Source organism: Pan paniscus, chromosome 4 (genome assembly GCF_029289425.2).
Source record: "Pan paniscus chromosome 4, NHGRI_mPanPan1-v2.0_pri, whole genome shotgun sequence".
NCBI lineage: Eukaryota > Metazoa > Chordata > Mammalia > Primates > Hominidae > Pan > Pan paniscus.
Genome location: NC_073253.2, coordinates 44568157 through 44583275, shown reverse-complemented (window position 1 = coordinate 44583275; position 15119 = coordinate 44568157).

Below are 15119 nucleotides of genomic sequence, written 5' to 3'. Positions count from 1 at the left end.
AGTGCCAAGAACACCATGGGTGCATAGCAGGTGATCAAAATAATTGTATGTGGCTGAATCAGTGAGAGGTAAGAGAGAGGACTTGAGGCCGGGCATGGTGGCTCATGACTGTAATCCCAGCACTTTGGGAGGCTGAGGTGGGTGAATCACAAGGTCATGAGATCAAGACCATCCTGGCTAACACAGTGAAACCCCGTCTCTACTAAAAACACAAAACATTAGTCGGGCGTGGTGGCACGCACCTGTAATCCCAGCTACTCGGGAGGCTGAGGCAAGAGAATCGCTGGAAGTTGGGAGACGGTGGTTGCAGTGAGCTGAGATTGCACCACTGCACTCCAGCCTGGGCCACAGTGCGAGACTCCGTCTCAAAAAAAAAAAAGAGAGAGGACTTGATCCTAGCGGCAAACTAAGAGACCTCATTAAAACCTAACATGTGAGGCCCAGCATGGTGACTCATACCTGTAATCCCAGCACTTTGGGAGGCTGAGGCTGGAAGATTGCTTGAGCCCAGGAGTTCAAGACCAGCCTGGGCAACACAGTAAGACCCTGTCTCTTAAAAAAAATTGGATGAGCATAGTTATAGTCCTAGCTGCTTGGGAGGCTAAGGCAGGAGGACTGCTGGAGCCCAGGAGTTTGAGGTTAGAGTGAGCTATGATTGCACCACTGCAATCCAGCCTGGGCAACGGAGTGAGCCCTGTCTCTCTCTACAAAAATCATATATATATATAAATATATACATAATATATAATATAATATACCATAATATACATAATATATACATTATATATTATATATACATTATATATTATATATAATGTATATATTATATATTATATATACATTATATATAATATATAATGTATATATTATATATTATATATACATTATATATAATATATATTTAGTGTGTGTATGTGTGTGTGATATCAGAAAAAAAAACTATTCATCGTGAAGTAAAAAAGAGCCTGACTTTGGAGGTATATAAGCATGGCATTGGGTTCAAATCAAGCTCTGACCATTACCAAGCTCAGCCTCAGCGTCTCTACCTGTGAAATTGGCTTGATTCAGTACCTACCACACAGGGCTGCTATATGAATTGTTTGTGAAATATTTAGAATGGTGCCTGACACATGGTTCACAGTAAGAAACAACTATTGCTATTATTAAGTGCTTTGCACTTTGGTTTTCACAGAGCTAATGGTTTTCACAGAGCTAACAATTTTTACTGTCTAGCTTTGTGTCTTTGAAAGATTTTTGAGGTCTAAGAATGCCCTTTTAAAACCTCTCAACACTCCTAGAAGAGGTCACACTTTGAGCTTCAATAACTGCCTTTTTTTTTTTTTGAGACGGAGTTTCGCTCTTTTGCCCAAGCTGGAGTGAAATGGCGCGATCTCGGCCCACTGAATCCTCAGCCCCCTGGGTTCAAGAAATTCTCCTGCCTCAGCCTCCCGAGTAGCTGGGATTACAAGTGCCCGCCACCACGCCCGGCTAATTTTTGTATTTTTAGTAGAAACAGGGTTTCGCCATGTTGGCCAGATTGGTCTCAAACTCCTGACCTTAGGTGACCTGCCCGCCTCAGCCTCCCAAATTGGTAGGATTACAGGCGTGAGCCACCGTACCCGGCCAATAGCTGGCATTTTTGTCAATTAGTTAACAGTGTGCTTAGAGCAAGTCCCTGTAGAGAGTGTCCACGGGCATGAGCCACAGGGAATACAGTGCGAGGCCTGTGGAGGTAGGAGCTGAGGATGTCAACAGGGAAAGCACAGAGTACCAAAGACAAAAGTCACCCAGGACATTTCTTTGTTAGCTACCCGGTGGCAGCCTGGACACCTGAAGATAGAGTTGAAGACACCTCTAATGCAAGAGGTGGATGCCCCGGAGATGTGGCTGATTCCTCCAGCCCCGCCATCGTGCAGCTTCGTGACTTCCTGGAGAGCCTTATATGCAAGCAGAACAGTCCCAGAATAAAGCAATGTGGATATTGCACACATTTTTTTTTTTTTTTTTTTTTTTTTTTTGAGATGGAGTCTCTCTGTGTCACCCAGGCTGGAGTGCAGTGGCTCAATCTCGGCTCACTGCAAGCTCCGCCTCCCAGGTTCACACCATTCTCCTGCCTCAGCCTCCCTAGTAGCTGGGACTACAGGTGCCCGCCACCACACCCAGCTAATTTTTTGTATTTTTAGTAGAGATGGGGTTTCACCATGTTAGCCAGGATAGTCTTGATCTCCTGACCTTGTAATCCACCCGTCTTGGTCTCCCAAAGTACTGGGATTACAGGTGTGAGCCACCACGCCTGGCCAATTGCACACATTTTTAAAAGAACTAGAGGGGTGAAGAGGACCAGCTGTCCCTACTGGGCCAGGACTGCCCTGGTTTTAACACTAAATGTCCCACATCCTGATAACCCTCAATCCCAGGCAAATCAGGCCAGATGGTCATCTACTTGCAGGTTATCAAAGGAGGTGGGTTTTAGCATCCCTTCCCTTTCCTGTTACATTGAGACCATGGGGTGCTGTTAACTTGATTTAGTTTCTTCAAAAATGCCAGAAATTTACCTAATAGGTTTTCCTTATATTTGTTAATTGAATTAGACTATATAGAGTCTGCATGTTTACCTTATTTTCTATTATATAATGGCACCAAATATTGCAATAATTTTTTTAAATTAATGTCTTTAGTAGTGGATTGCTAGGTGTTGAAATGCTTTAATATATTTATGAAAACATTTGTACAAATAATTTTATCTTCCACATGACATTTAGAAAAGTTTAGTCTGGCTGGGCGTGGTGGCTCATTCATGTAATCCCAGCACCTTGGGAGGCCGAGGTGGGTTGATCACCTGAGGTTAGGAGTTTGAGACCAGCCTGGCCAACATGGTGAAATCCCGTCTCTACTAAAAATACAAAAATTAGCTGGGCATTGTGGTGCGGACCTGTAGTCCCAGCTACTTGGGAGGCTGAGGCAGGAGAATCACTTGAATCACTCCGGGAGGTGGAGGTTGCAGTGAGCCAAGATTGCACCACTGCACTCCAGCCTGAGCGACAGAGTGAGACCCCGTTTCAAAAAAAAAAAAAGGAAAAGAGAAGAGAAGAGAAAATAAGAAAATAAAAGGAAAGGTTTAGTCTGAAATTCCATTACTGAAAGTTCTTGGGGTTGGGGGAGGTGGAAGGCAGTATCTTTTTGCTGTTATATTTCTTATACTGCAGTGTCAGTGAAACTACATCATCCTTTGTAAAATCAATAAAATCCCTGATAATTAAAAAAAAAAAAAAAGAACAAAAGAAAAGCAGGCTTTCATTACTGAGAAACCAAGCAGGCATTGTAGGCCAAAGGAATTCCTGGAGCAAAGTCATGGAAGTGGAAACCAACAGGAATGGCCCTGTGGGCTTAGAAAGCTACTACTGGGGACTGTTACCTATTCCTGGTGGTTTTCTGAGATGAGTGCTACCTACCTATAACCCCATGAAAACATGCTGCATCATAACTTCATAACCTTGGTGAAATAATTTTGGTTTTATTTCCTAATATCCTACAACCTTGGAATAACCGAAGGGACATGGTAGTGGTCAAAAAACTGCTGGGTCTAAATATCATTCTGCATTAACAACAAAGACAAGTAATAAACACTTTCCTCGCAGTGACAAACCTCTTTATTCTTTCTCTTCTCCAGATCCAGCTCACATTTGCCTTAACCACTTATACCCCAAAAGTAAACATATCTAGGTATACTGGGAAATATACAAGACTTAAAATTGAGGCTCTAAAATTTCTCCTGATTATAAATAAGGTCAATGCTATGTGCACATTAGATGCTCAAGGATTTAAGATTATTTTAAAAGATTAATACATAGTCTGGGTGAAGTGGCTCACGCTTGTAATCCCAGCACTTTAGGAGGCCGAGGCAGGCAGATCACAAAGTCAGGAGTTCAAGACCAGCCTAGCCAACACAGTGAAACGCCGTCTTTACTAAAAATACAAAAATTAGCCAGGCGTGGTGGCAGGTACCTGTAATCCCAGCTACTCAGGAGGCTGAGGCAAAAGAATCGCTTGAACCCAGGAGGTGGAGGTTGCAGTGAGCCGAGATCACACCACTGCACTCCAGCCTGGGTAACAGAGCTAGACTCCGTCTCAAAAAAAAAAAAAAAAGATTAATACATTTATAATTTTAAAGTCAGTTTGCCTATTATCTATTATGGTAGAGTAGGCACATCAAATAGCTTTTGCAAACCAAAAATAATTTTTCTTCACTTAAAACTCTAACATGTATTTAAAACAGCAGTCTTCACCCTAAAAATATTTCAAGGTTTACTCCCACCTGTCCTCTTTAAAAAACTTTAAGATAACCTTTAAGATAACCTTAATTTCTTTGTCAGAACTTTTCCAAAATTTAGAACTGTGGAGGCATGGATATAAAATTTATTTTTGGACCGGGCACGGTGGCTCACACATGTAATCCCAGCACTTTGGGAGGCTGAGACGGACAGATCACCTGAGGTCAGGAGTTCAAGACCAGCCTGACCAACATGGGGAAACCCTGTCTCTACTAAAAATACAAAATTAGCCAGGCATGGTGGTAGGTGCCTGTAATCCCAGCTACTTGAGACGTACTCAAATTGTACATACAGCTTTTAAAGACTTTCGGCATATATTTGTTAAGCAATAGTTTAGCAGCATTGTACATGTATTTTTTGTCTTTTTTTGTTACCTGAGCACATGTTTTTTAAAAATAAGTTTTATTTTAATTTTTTTTGAGACGGATTTTCAATCTTGTTGCCCAGGCTGGAGTGCAATGGCACAATCTCGGCTCACCGCAACCTCTGCCTCTTGGGTTCAAGCAATTCTCCTGCCTCAGCCTCCCGAGTAGCTGGGATTACAGGCATGCGCCACCACATCTGGCTAATTTTGTATTTTTAGTAGAGATGGGGTTTCTCCATGTTGGTCAGGCTGGTCTCGAACTCCCGACCTCAGGTGATCTGCCCACCCCGGCCTCCCAAAGTGCTGGGATTACAGGTGTGAGCCACCACGCCCAGCCAGTACTGCATTCTTTTTATGGCCAAATAATATTTAGTTTTATGGACATACCACAATTATCTTATACCATTCAGGCCGGGTGCAGTGGCTCACGCCTGTAATCCCAGCACTTTGGGAGGCTGAGGTGGGTGGCTCACCTGAGGTCGGGAGTTTGAGACCAGCCTGGCCAACATGGTGAAACCCCATCTCTACTAAAAATACAAAAATTAGCTGGGTGTGGACGAGTGCCTGTAATCCCAGCTACTCAGGAGACTGAGGTGGAAGAATCGCTTGAACCCGGGAGGTGGAGGTTGCAGTGAGACAAGACCGTGCCACTGCACTCCAGCCTGGGTGACAGAGTGAGTCTCCAACTCAAAAAAAAAAATTATACCATTCATCAGTTGATGAACATTTGGATTGTTTCCAATTCTGGGCAATTATGAATAATGCTATATACAGTCATGGACAAGTTTTTGTATGGGCGTATGTTTTCATTTCTCATGGGTATAGAACTAGGAGTGAAATTGCTGGGCCATATAGTACTCTATATTTAACATTCTGAGGAACTGCCAAGTGGTTTTTCAAAGTGGCTACACCATTTTATATTAACACTAGTTATGTGTAAGGGTTCCAATTTACCCACATCCTCACCAACACCTGTTATTGTTTGTCTTTTTGCTTTTAGTCATTCTAGTGGGTGTGAAACAATCTCTCATGATGGTTTTAATCTGCATTTTTCCTAATGACTAAAGATGTTGAGCATCTTTTATGTGCTTATTGGCAATTTGCATATCTTCTTTGAAGAAATGTCCATTAAATTTCATTGTCCATTTTTCAATAGGGTTATTTATCTTTTTATGATTAAGTTATAAGAGTTCTTACTACTACTAGACTCTAATCAGATATAATTTACAAATATTTTCTACCATTGTGTAGGTTGTCTTTTCACAGTCTGAAGGGTGTCTATTGAACCACAAAAGTTTTTAAATTTTGGTGAAGTCTGATTTATCTATTTTTTTCTTTAGTTGCTTATGCTTTTGGTGTCATACCTAAGAAGGCTTTGCCTCACAAAGGCTGATGAAGGTTTACTCCTATATGTTCTTCTAAGAATGTATTGTTTTAGCTGTTACATTTAGATCTGTGATCCTTTAGAGCTTTAGAGTTACTTTTTGTGTATGTGTGAGGAAAGGATTTATCTTCATTCTTTTTTTTTTTTTTTTTTTGAGATGGAGTTTTGCTCTGGTTGCCCAGGCTGGAGTGCAGTGGCATACTCATGGCTCGCTGCAACCTCCACCTCCTGCGTTCAAGCCATTCTCCTGCCTCAGCCTCCTGAGTAGCTGGAATTACAGGCATGTGTCACCACGCTCAGCTAATTTTGTATTTTTAGTAGAAACGGGGTTTCTCCATGTTGGTCAGGTTGGTCTTGAACTCCCGACCTCAGGTGATCCGCCCGCCTCAGCCTCCCAAAGTCCTGGGATTACAGGCGTGAGCCACTGCGCCCGGCGTCATCTTTATTCTTTTGTGTGTAGTTATCCAGTTGTTTCAGCACTATTTGTTTAAAAGATTGTTCTTTCAGGCATTAGGAGAAATACCTAATGTAGGTGATGGGTTGATGGGTGCAGCAAACCACCATGGCACATGTATACCTATGTAACAAACCTGCACGTTTTGCACATGTATCCCAAAACTTAAAGTATAATTAAAAAAAGAAAAAGACAAACACACAAAAAAACAAAAAACAAAAACAAAACACAACAAACAAAAAAGATTGTTCTTTCTACATTCAGTTGTCTTGGCAAGCTTATGAAAATTAATCGGTCATAAATATAAGGGCTTATTTTTGGTCTCTCAATCCTATTCCATTAATCTATATGTCTATTCTTATGCCAGTACTACCCTGTCTTAATGTGGCATTAGTAGTAAGTTTGAAAATCAAGAAATGTGAGTCCTGCAACTTTGTTTTGGCAGTTCTGAGTCCCTTGAATTTCCGTATGTATTTTAGGATTAGCTTGTCAGTTTCTACAAGGAAGCCAGCTGGGAATTATGATATGGATTGTGCTAATACCGTACATCAATTGGCAAGTATTGCCATTTTAGCAATGTTAAGTTTTCTGATGCATGAAGATGGGATAGCTTTCTTTTTTGTGTGTGAGATGGAGTCTTGCTCTGTTGCCTATGCTGGAGTGCAGTGGTGCGATCTTGGCTCAATGCAATCTCTGCCTCCTGGGTTCAAGCAATTCTCCTGCTTCAGCCTCCTGAGTAGGTGGGATTACAGGCATGCACCACCATGCTCAGCTAATTTCTTTTCTTTTTCTTTTTTTCTTTTCTTTTGAGACGGAGTCTCACTGTATTGCCCAGGCTGGAGTGTAGTGGCGCAATCTCGGCTCACTGCAACCTCCACCTCTCAGGTTCAAGCAATACTCCTGCCTCAGCCTCCTGAGTAGCTGGGATTACAGGCATGCACCACCAGGCCCAGCTAATTTTTATATTTTTAGTAGAGACAGGGTTTCACCATGTTGGTCAGGCTGGTCTCGAACTCCTAACCTCGTGATCCACCCACCTCAGCCTCCCAAAGTGCTGGGATTAAAGTCATGAGCCACTGCACCCGGCCGGGTCTTTTTTTTTTGAGACACAGTCTCATTCTGTCACCCGGTTGGAGTGCAGTGGGGCAATCTCAGCTCACTGCAACCTCCACCTCGTGGATTCAAGCGATTCTCCTGGATCAGCCTCCCAAGTAGCTGGGATTACAGGCTCCCACCACCACACCCAGATAATTTTTGTATTTTTAGTAGAGATGGGATTTTGCCACGTTGGCCAGGCTGGTCTCGAACTCCTGACCTCAGGTGACCTGCCTGTCTCAGCCTCCCAAAGTGCTGGGATTACAGGCATGAGCCACCGTGCCCAGCCTTATTTGTTTGTTTATTTTTCAACTTAACAGAATTCATCCTTTTTTTTTTTTTTTTTTGAGATGGAGTCTTGCTCTGTTGCCCAGGCTAGAATGCAGTGGCACAATCTCAGTTTACTGCAACCTCCACCTCTCGGGTTCAAGCAATTCTCCTGCCTCAGCCTCCAGAGTAGCTGAGATTACAGGCGCCTGCCACCATCCCTGACTGATTTTTGTATTTTTAGTAGAGATGGGGTTTCACCATGTTGGCCAGGCTGGTCTCGAACTCCTGACCTCAGGTGATCTGCCTGCCTTGGCCTCCCGAAGTGCTGGGATTACAGGCATGAGGCATTGTGCTGGGCCAACAGCAATTCATCCTGAATGTAAACTTTTTAATATATGTTGGGAATTATTCCCTTATCTTCTATTTGTTGGGAGAAATTTTAAAATAATTGGTATTGGCTCTTTTTTAAACATTTAATAAAATTCACCAGTGGCTCTCTCTTCTTCCTGCTCTAGCCATGTAAGACGTGCCTGCTTCTCCTTGGCCTTCTACCATGATTATAATTTCCCTCAGGCCTCCCCAGCCATGCTTCCTATATAGCCTGTGGAACCATGAGCCAATTAAACCTCTTTTCTTTATAAACAATAAAAAAAATCACCAGGTGTGGTGGCTCACACCTGTAATCCCAGCACTTTGGGAGGCCAAGGTGGGCGGATCACCTGAGGCTGGGAGTTCAAGATAAGTCCGGCCAATAAGGTAAAACCCCGTCTCTACTAAAAATACAAAAAATTAGCTGTGTGTGGTGGTGGGCGCCTGTAATCCCAGCTACTCGGGAGGCTGAAGAAGGAGAATTGCTTGAATCCGGGACGTGGAGGTTGCACTGAGCCAAGATGTCACCATTGCACTCCAGCCTGGGCAACAAGAGTGAAGCTCCATCTAAAAAATAATAATAATAAATAAATTAATTAATTAATTTAAAAAAATCACCAGTGAAGCCATCTGTGCCTGGACCTTTCTGTGTAGGAAGTTTTAAAATTACTAATTTATTATATTTTCTTGTTATAGGCCTATTCATAATTTATACTTCTTCTTGAATCAGTTTCAGAAGTTTGTGAATTTCTAGGAATTTGTCCATTTAATATAAATTATCTAATTTGTTGGCATACAGTTGTTTATAGTTTTCCTTTATAATCCATTTGATTTCCGTAGTCAGTAGTGATATCCCCTCCCTTCTCTTTTTTGTTAATCTAGATTAAGGTTTGCCAATTTTGTTGATTTTTTTAAATCAAGTTGTTTTATTATTTTGATAATTCTGTACATATTCTAGATACACACCTGATATCAGATATTCATTTTGCATTTTCTCCAATCTGTGGTTTGTGCTTTCATCTTCTTTCTCTTTTTAAAAATTTGTAGAGATGGAGTCTTGCTATGTTGCCCAGGCTGGCATGCAGTAGCTATTTGCAGGCACAGTCATACCTCACTACAACCTTCAACTCCAGGGCTCAAGTGATCCTCCTACCTCAGCCTCCCTAGTAGCTGGGAGTAGTTTGGACTAGGGTGAGCACTGCTGCCCTGGCTCTTTGTGCTTTTATTTTCTTAACATTGTCTTTTGAAGAGAGAAAGAGTTATGAATTTTGCTGAAGTCCCATGTATCAGTCCCTTTATTGTTTGTGCTTTTTGTCTCTTATCAGAAAAATCTTTTTTCTAATCCAAGACACTAAATTTTTTCACTTGTTGAAAGATTATTCTTTCCCCCATTGACTTGCCTTTGGACTTCCATCAAAAATTGCCACAGAGCTCGGTGGCTGTCGCCAGTAACCCTAACACTTTGGGAGACTGAGGCAGGAGGATTGATTGAGCCCAGGAGTTCCCGACCAGGCTGGGCAACGTGGTGAAATCTTGTTTCTACACGAAGTTAAAAAATTAGCCAGGTGTACTGGCGAGCACCTGTAGTTCCAGCTACTTGGAGGCTGAGGTGGGAGGATCACCTGAGCCTGGGGAGATAGAGGCTGCAGTGAGCAAAGAGCATGCCATGGCATTCCAACATGGGTGACAGAGCAAGACCCTGTCTCAAAATAAAAAAATGGCCCATCAACTACTGTCAGCTTCAGGTGGGGGGCGCGGGGGAAAAACTTTAAAAAGAAAACATTTTTAAAAATGTGCCCATATGTGCAGATTTCTTTGCTTTTTTTTTTTTTTTTTTAGACAGGGTCTGTCTGTGTTGCCCAGGCTGGAGTGCAGTTGTGCAATCTCAGCTCACTGCAACCTCCACTTCCTGGGTTAAAGCAATTCTCATGCCTCAGCCTCCGGAATAGCTGGGATTACAGATGTGTGCCACCATGCCCGGCTAATTTTTGTATTTTTAGTAGAGAGGAGGTTTCACCATTTTGGCCAGGCTTTTTTTTTTTTAGACGGAGTCTTGCTCCGTCGCTCAGGCTGGAGTGCAGTGGCGTGATCTTGGCTCACTGCAACCTCCGTCTCCCAGGTTCAAGCAATTTTCCTACCTCAGCCTCCTGAGTAGCTGGGATTATAGGCACCCACCACCACGCCCAGTTAATTTTTGCATTTTAAGTACAGACAGGGTTTTACCATGTTGGCCAGGCTGGTCTCAAACTCCTGACCTCAGGCACCAGCCTTGGCCTCCCAAAGTGCTGGGATTACAGGCGGGAGCCACCGTGCCTGGCCTTTTTGAAAATTTTAAGATGGTGTCTCATTCTGTCACCCAGGCTGGAGTGTAGTGGTGCGATCTCAGCTCACTGCAACCTCGAGTTCCTGGGTTTAAGCGCTTCTCCTGCTTCAGTCTCCTGAGTAGCTGGGATTACAGGCACATGCCACCACACTCAGCTAATTTTGTTGGTTTTTCTTTTTTCTTTTCTTTTTTTTGTGATGGAGCCTCACTCTGTTGCCCACATTGTAGTGCAGTGGCATGAACCACTGGCCTAATTTTTGTATCTTTTGTACAGGCAAGGTTTCACTAGCTACTTGGGAGGCTGAAGTCAGAGGATCACTTGAGCCCAGGAGGTCGAGGCTGCAGCGAGCTATGATGGTGCCACAGCATTCCAGCCTGGGTGACACGGCAAGAGCCTGTCTCAAAAAAAAAAAGAAAAAAAATTAGTCTACTAAATGTTAAGCTTGCGTACAATTTGTCTTTGGGAATTTACTCAACAGATAAACTTGCTCATATGCATAACGCATATGCATTAGGGAACACAACTTAGTGAGTGAAAGCCTGCCTAAGATAGAACACTGAAGCTAATACTTTTTAGCTATTATCTTGGATAAGCCACTTAACTCTTCTGTTCCTTGGTTCCTGTAATGGAAATAATAATAACATCTACCTCAGAGAGTGGTCATGTGGATAAAGAATTCACTTTTGAAATGTGTTTAGAAGTTTATGTCATAGTAATATATTTACTCTTTATTATTCTTGCATCATTGTAATAGTAAAAAGCTGGAAACAGCCTAAATGTCCATTAGTGAAAGGACTGATTAAATCAAACTTGGCATGTCTTTTTTTTTGAGACAAGTTCTCACTCTGTCCGCCCAGGATGGAGTGCAGTGGCTCAATCACGGCTCACTGCAGCCTCGACCTCCTCAGGCTCAGGTGATCCTCCTGCGTCAGCCTCCTGAGTAGCTGGGACTATAGGTGCATGCCACCACTCTGGGCTATTATTTTATTTTTATTTATTTATTCATTTTTTTGGAGACAGTGTCTCACTCTGTTGCCCAGGCTGGAATGCAGTGGCACAATCTGAGCTCACTCCAACCTCCGCTGCCTGAGTTAAAGCGATTCTCCTGCCTCGGCCTCCTGAGTAGCTGGGATTACAGGCATGCACCACCATGCCTGGCTAGTTTTTGTATTTTTGGTAGAGACGAGATTTCACCATGTTGGCCAGGCTGGTCTCGAACTCCTAATCTCAAGTGATCCACCTGCCTTGGCCTCCTAAAGTGCTGGGATTACAGGCATAAGCCACTATGCCCAGCCTCTTTTTTCTTTTTTTTAAATAGAGACGAGGTCTCACTATGTTGCCCAGGCTGGTCTCGAACTTCTGAGCTCAAGTGATCCTCCCACCTAGGCCTCCCAAAGTGCTGAGATTACAGGAGTGAGCCACCATGCCTGACCTATTTTTTTTTTTTTTTTTGCGACGGAGTGTGGCCCAGCCTGGAGTGCAGAGGCACTATCTCAGCTCACTGCAAGCTCTGCCTCCCGGGTTCATGCCATTCTCCTGCCTCAGCCTCCCGAGTAGCTGGGACTACAGGTGCCTGCCATCACGCCTGGCTAATTTTTTGTATTTTTAGTAGAGACGGGGTTTCACCGTGTTAGCCAGGATGGTCTCAATCTCCCAACTTCATTATCTGCCTGCCTCGACCTCCCAAAGTGCTGGGATTACAGGCGTGAGCCTCCGCGCCCGGCCTGGCCTATTTACTTAATTAATTAATTTATTTATTTATTTTTAGGAACAGTGTTTCACCATGTTGGCCAGGTTGGTCTCAAACTCCTGGGCTTAAGTCATCCGCCCGCCTTGGCCTCCCAAAGTGCTAGGATTACAAGTGTGAGCCACAGTGCCTGGGTACTTGGCATATCATTAATGGCTTTTTTTTTTTTTTTTTTTTTTGAGATGGGAGTTTCACTCTTATTGCCCAGGATGGAGTGCAATGGTGCAATCTCGGCTCATTGCAACCTCCACCTCCTCGGTTCAAGCGATTCTCCTGCCTCAGCCTCTCAAGTAGCTGAGATTACAGGCACCCACCACCACGCCCGGCTAATTTTTGTATTTTAGTAGAAACAAGGATTCACCATGTTGGTTAGGCTGGTCTCAAACTCCTGACCTCAGGTGATCCACCCACCTCGGCCTCCCAAAGTGTTGGGATTACAGGCATGAGCCACCGGGCCTAGCCTCATTAATGCCATTTTATGTAAACATTAAAAAGATGAGGGATCCAAAGAAGATAAACCAATAGGCACATGAAAAGATGCTCATCATAAATCATTAGAGAAATGTAAATCAAAACCAAAATGTGATATACTACTCACCCACTAGTATGGTTATAATAAAAAAGATGGGAGTTGCCAGGCAAGGTGGCTCACGCCTGCAATCCCAGCACTTTGGGAGGCTGAGGCGGGCAGATTACCTGAGGTTGGGAGTTCGAGGCTAATCTGACCAACCCGGAGAAACTCTGTCTTTACTAAAAATACAAAATCAGCCGGGTATGGTGGCGCATGCCTGTAATCCCAGCTACTTGGGAGATTGAGGCAAGAGAATCGCTTGAACCTGGGAGGTGGAGGTTGAACCCTTGAACCTGCAGTGAGCTGAGATCACGCCATTGCACTCCAGCCTGGGCAACAAGAGTGAGACTGTCTCAAAAAAAAAAAAAAAAAAAGGCCAGGCGCGGTGGCTCACGCCTCTAATCCCAGCACTCTGGGAGGCCAAGGTGGGCAGATCACGAGGTCAGGAGATCGAGACCATCCTGCCTGGCATGGTGAAACCCTGTCTCTACTAAAAATACAAAAATTAGCCAGGCGTGGTGGCAGGCGCCTGTAGTCCCAGCTACTTGGGAGACTGAGGCAGGAGAATGGCGTGAACTCGGGAGGTGGAGCTTGCAGTGAGCCGAGATTGCGCCACTGCACTCCAGCCTGGGCGACAGAGCAAGACTCCGTCTCAAAAAAAAAAAAAAGATGGGATCAAGCAGTCATGGTGTTCTCGATGCTGGAGGGCCTACTTGACCCATCACCAGAAGGTGTTGCTGCTTTGTAAGCAGGCGCTGCACCACCTCAAGCCATGGTGCATCCAGAGATAAATAATGGTATATTTTGCCTGTTTGATGAGAGCCCAGTTTGAAGAGCATAGGAAAAAAAAAAAAAGGATATGATGGAGGCTACCCCACTGCTGAGGGAGGCAGAGGAATTCTGGTATCGTCAGCATTCACAGCCATTCTCTTCCCTGACTCTCTGGGGGTACTTCCTATGAGAGATACGAGTGATATGCTACAAGTCTCTGGAGTGGTGCTTAGATGACTGGAATCCTTCTGAGAAGGCAATGTACACTGATTACTTAGCCAAGAGAGAGCAGTGGAAGAAACTGCTGAGGCAAAGCCAGGAGTGAGAGGTTAAGCAGCTGCAGGAGGAAATCCCAACTGGTGGTCTAGGACTGAAGCTTTGCCCCCTGTGGTGGTATATTGTGACCAGACCCCGGGAGTGGCCCATGTAGAGAGACAGACCTCACCCTGTCATGCCTGCAAGTGAAGTAAGTTACAGAACATACACACACTTAGCCTAATAAAAATCGCTGAAATGGTAAAAATCAACAAAGATAGATCGTAACAAGTGTTAGCAAGAATGTGAAGAAACTGAGTCCCTAATACATTGATGGTGGGAACATAAAATGCTGCAACCACTTTGGAAACCAGTTTGGCATTTCCTCAAAAAGTTAAACATGGTTGCCCTATGACCCAGCAATTCCCCTCCCAGGTATATGCCTAAGAAAACTGAAAACATACATCCACACGGAATCTTGTACATGAATGCTCATAGTATGCTACTATTATGTATTCAACTTCACAATACCCAAAGTGGATACAACCCAATTGTGCAAGTGATGGAAACATAAGCAAAATGTGGTAAATCCATATAATGGAATATTATTCAACCATAAAAAGGAATGAGATATTGGTACATGCTATAACTTAGATGAACCTTGAAAACATTACGCTAAGTGAAAGAAACTGGACACAAAAGGCCACATACTGTATAATCCCATTTATATGAAATATCCAGAATTTGCAAATCCATAGAGACAGAAAGTAGACTAGTGACTGCAAGGGGATGAGGAGGAAAGAATAGAGAGTGACTGCTAAAGGGTATAGGATTTCCCTTTATCATCACTGCTTCCTCCACAGTGGTGACAGTTACATAACCTTGTTAATAAGCTAAAAACCAATGGATTATAAATTTTATTTATGTTTATTTTTAGAGTCTAAGGTCGCACTATGTTGCCCAGGCTGGTCTTGAACTCCTGCCTCAAGCGATTCTCCACCTCAGCCTCCCCATTTGCTGGGATTACAGGCATAAGCCACCATACCCGGTTCTGATTATACACTTCAAAATGGTAAATTTTATTGTATGATATGTATATCTCAACTAAAAAAAAGAACAGGGAGGTCTGTACTGAGATGATATAATCTTCAAATATAGTAAGTGAAAAAAGAAAGGTACAGAAT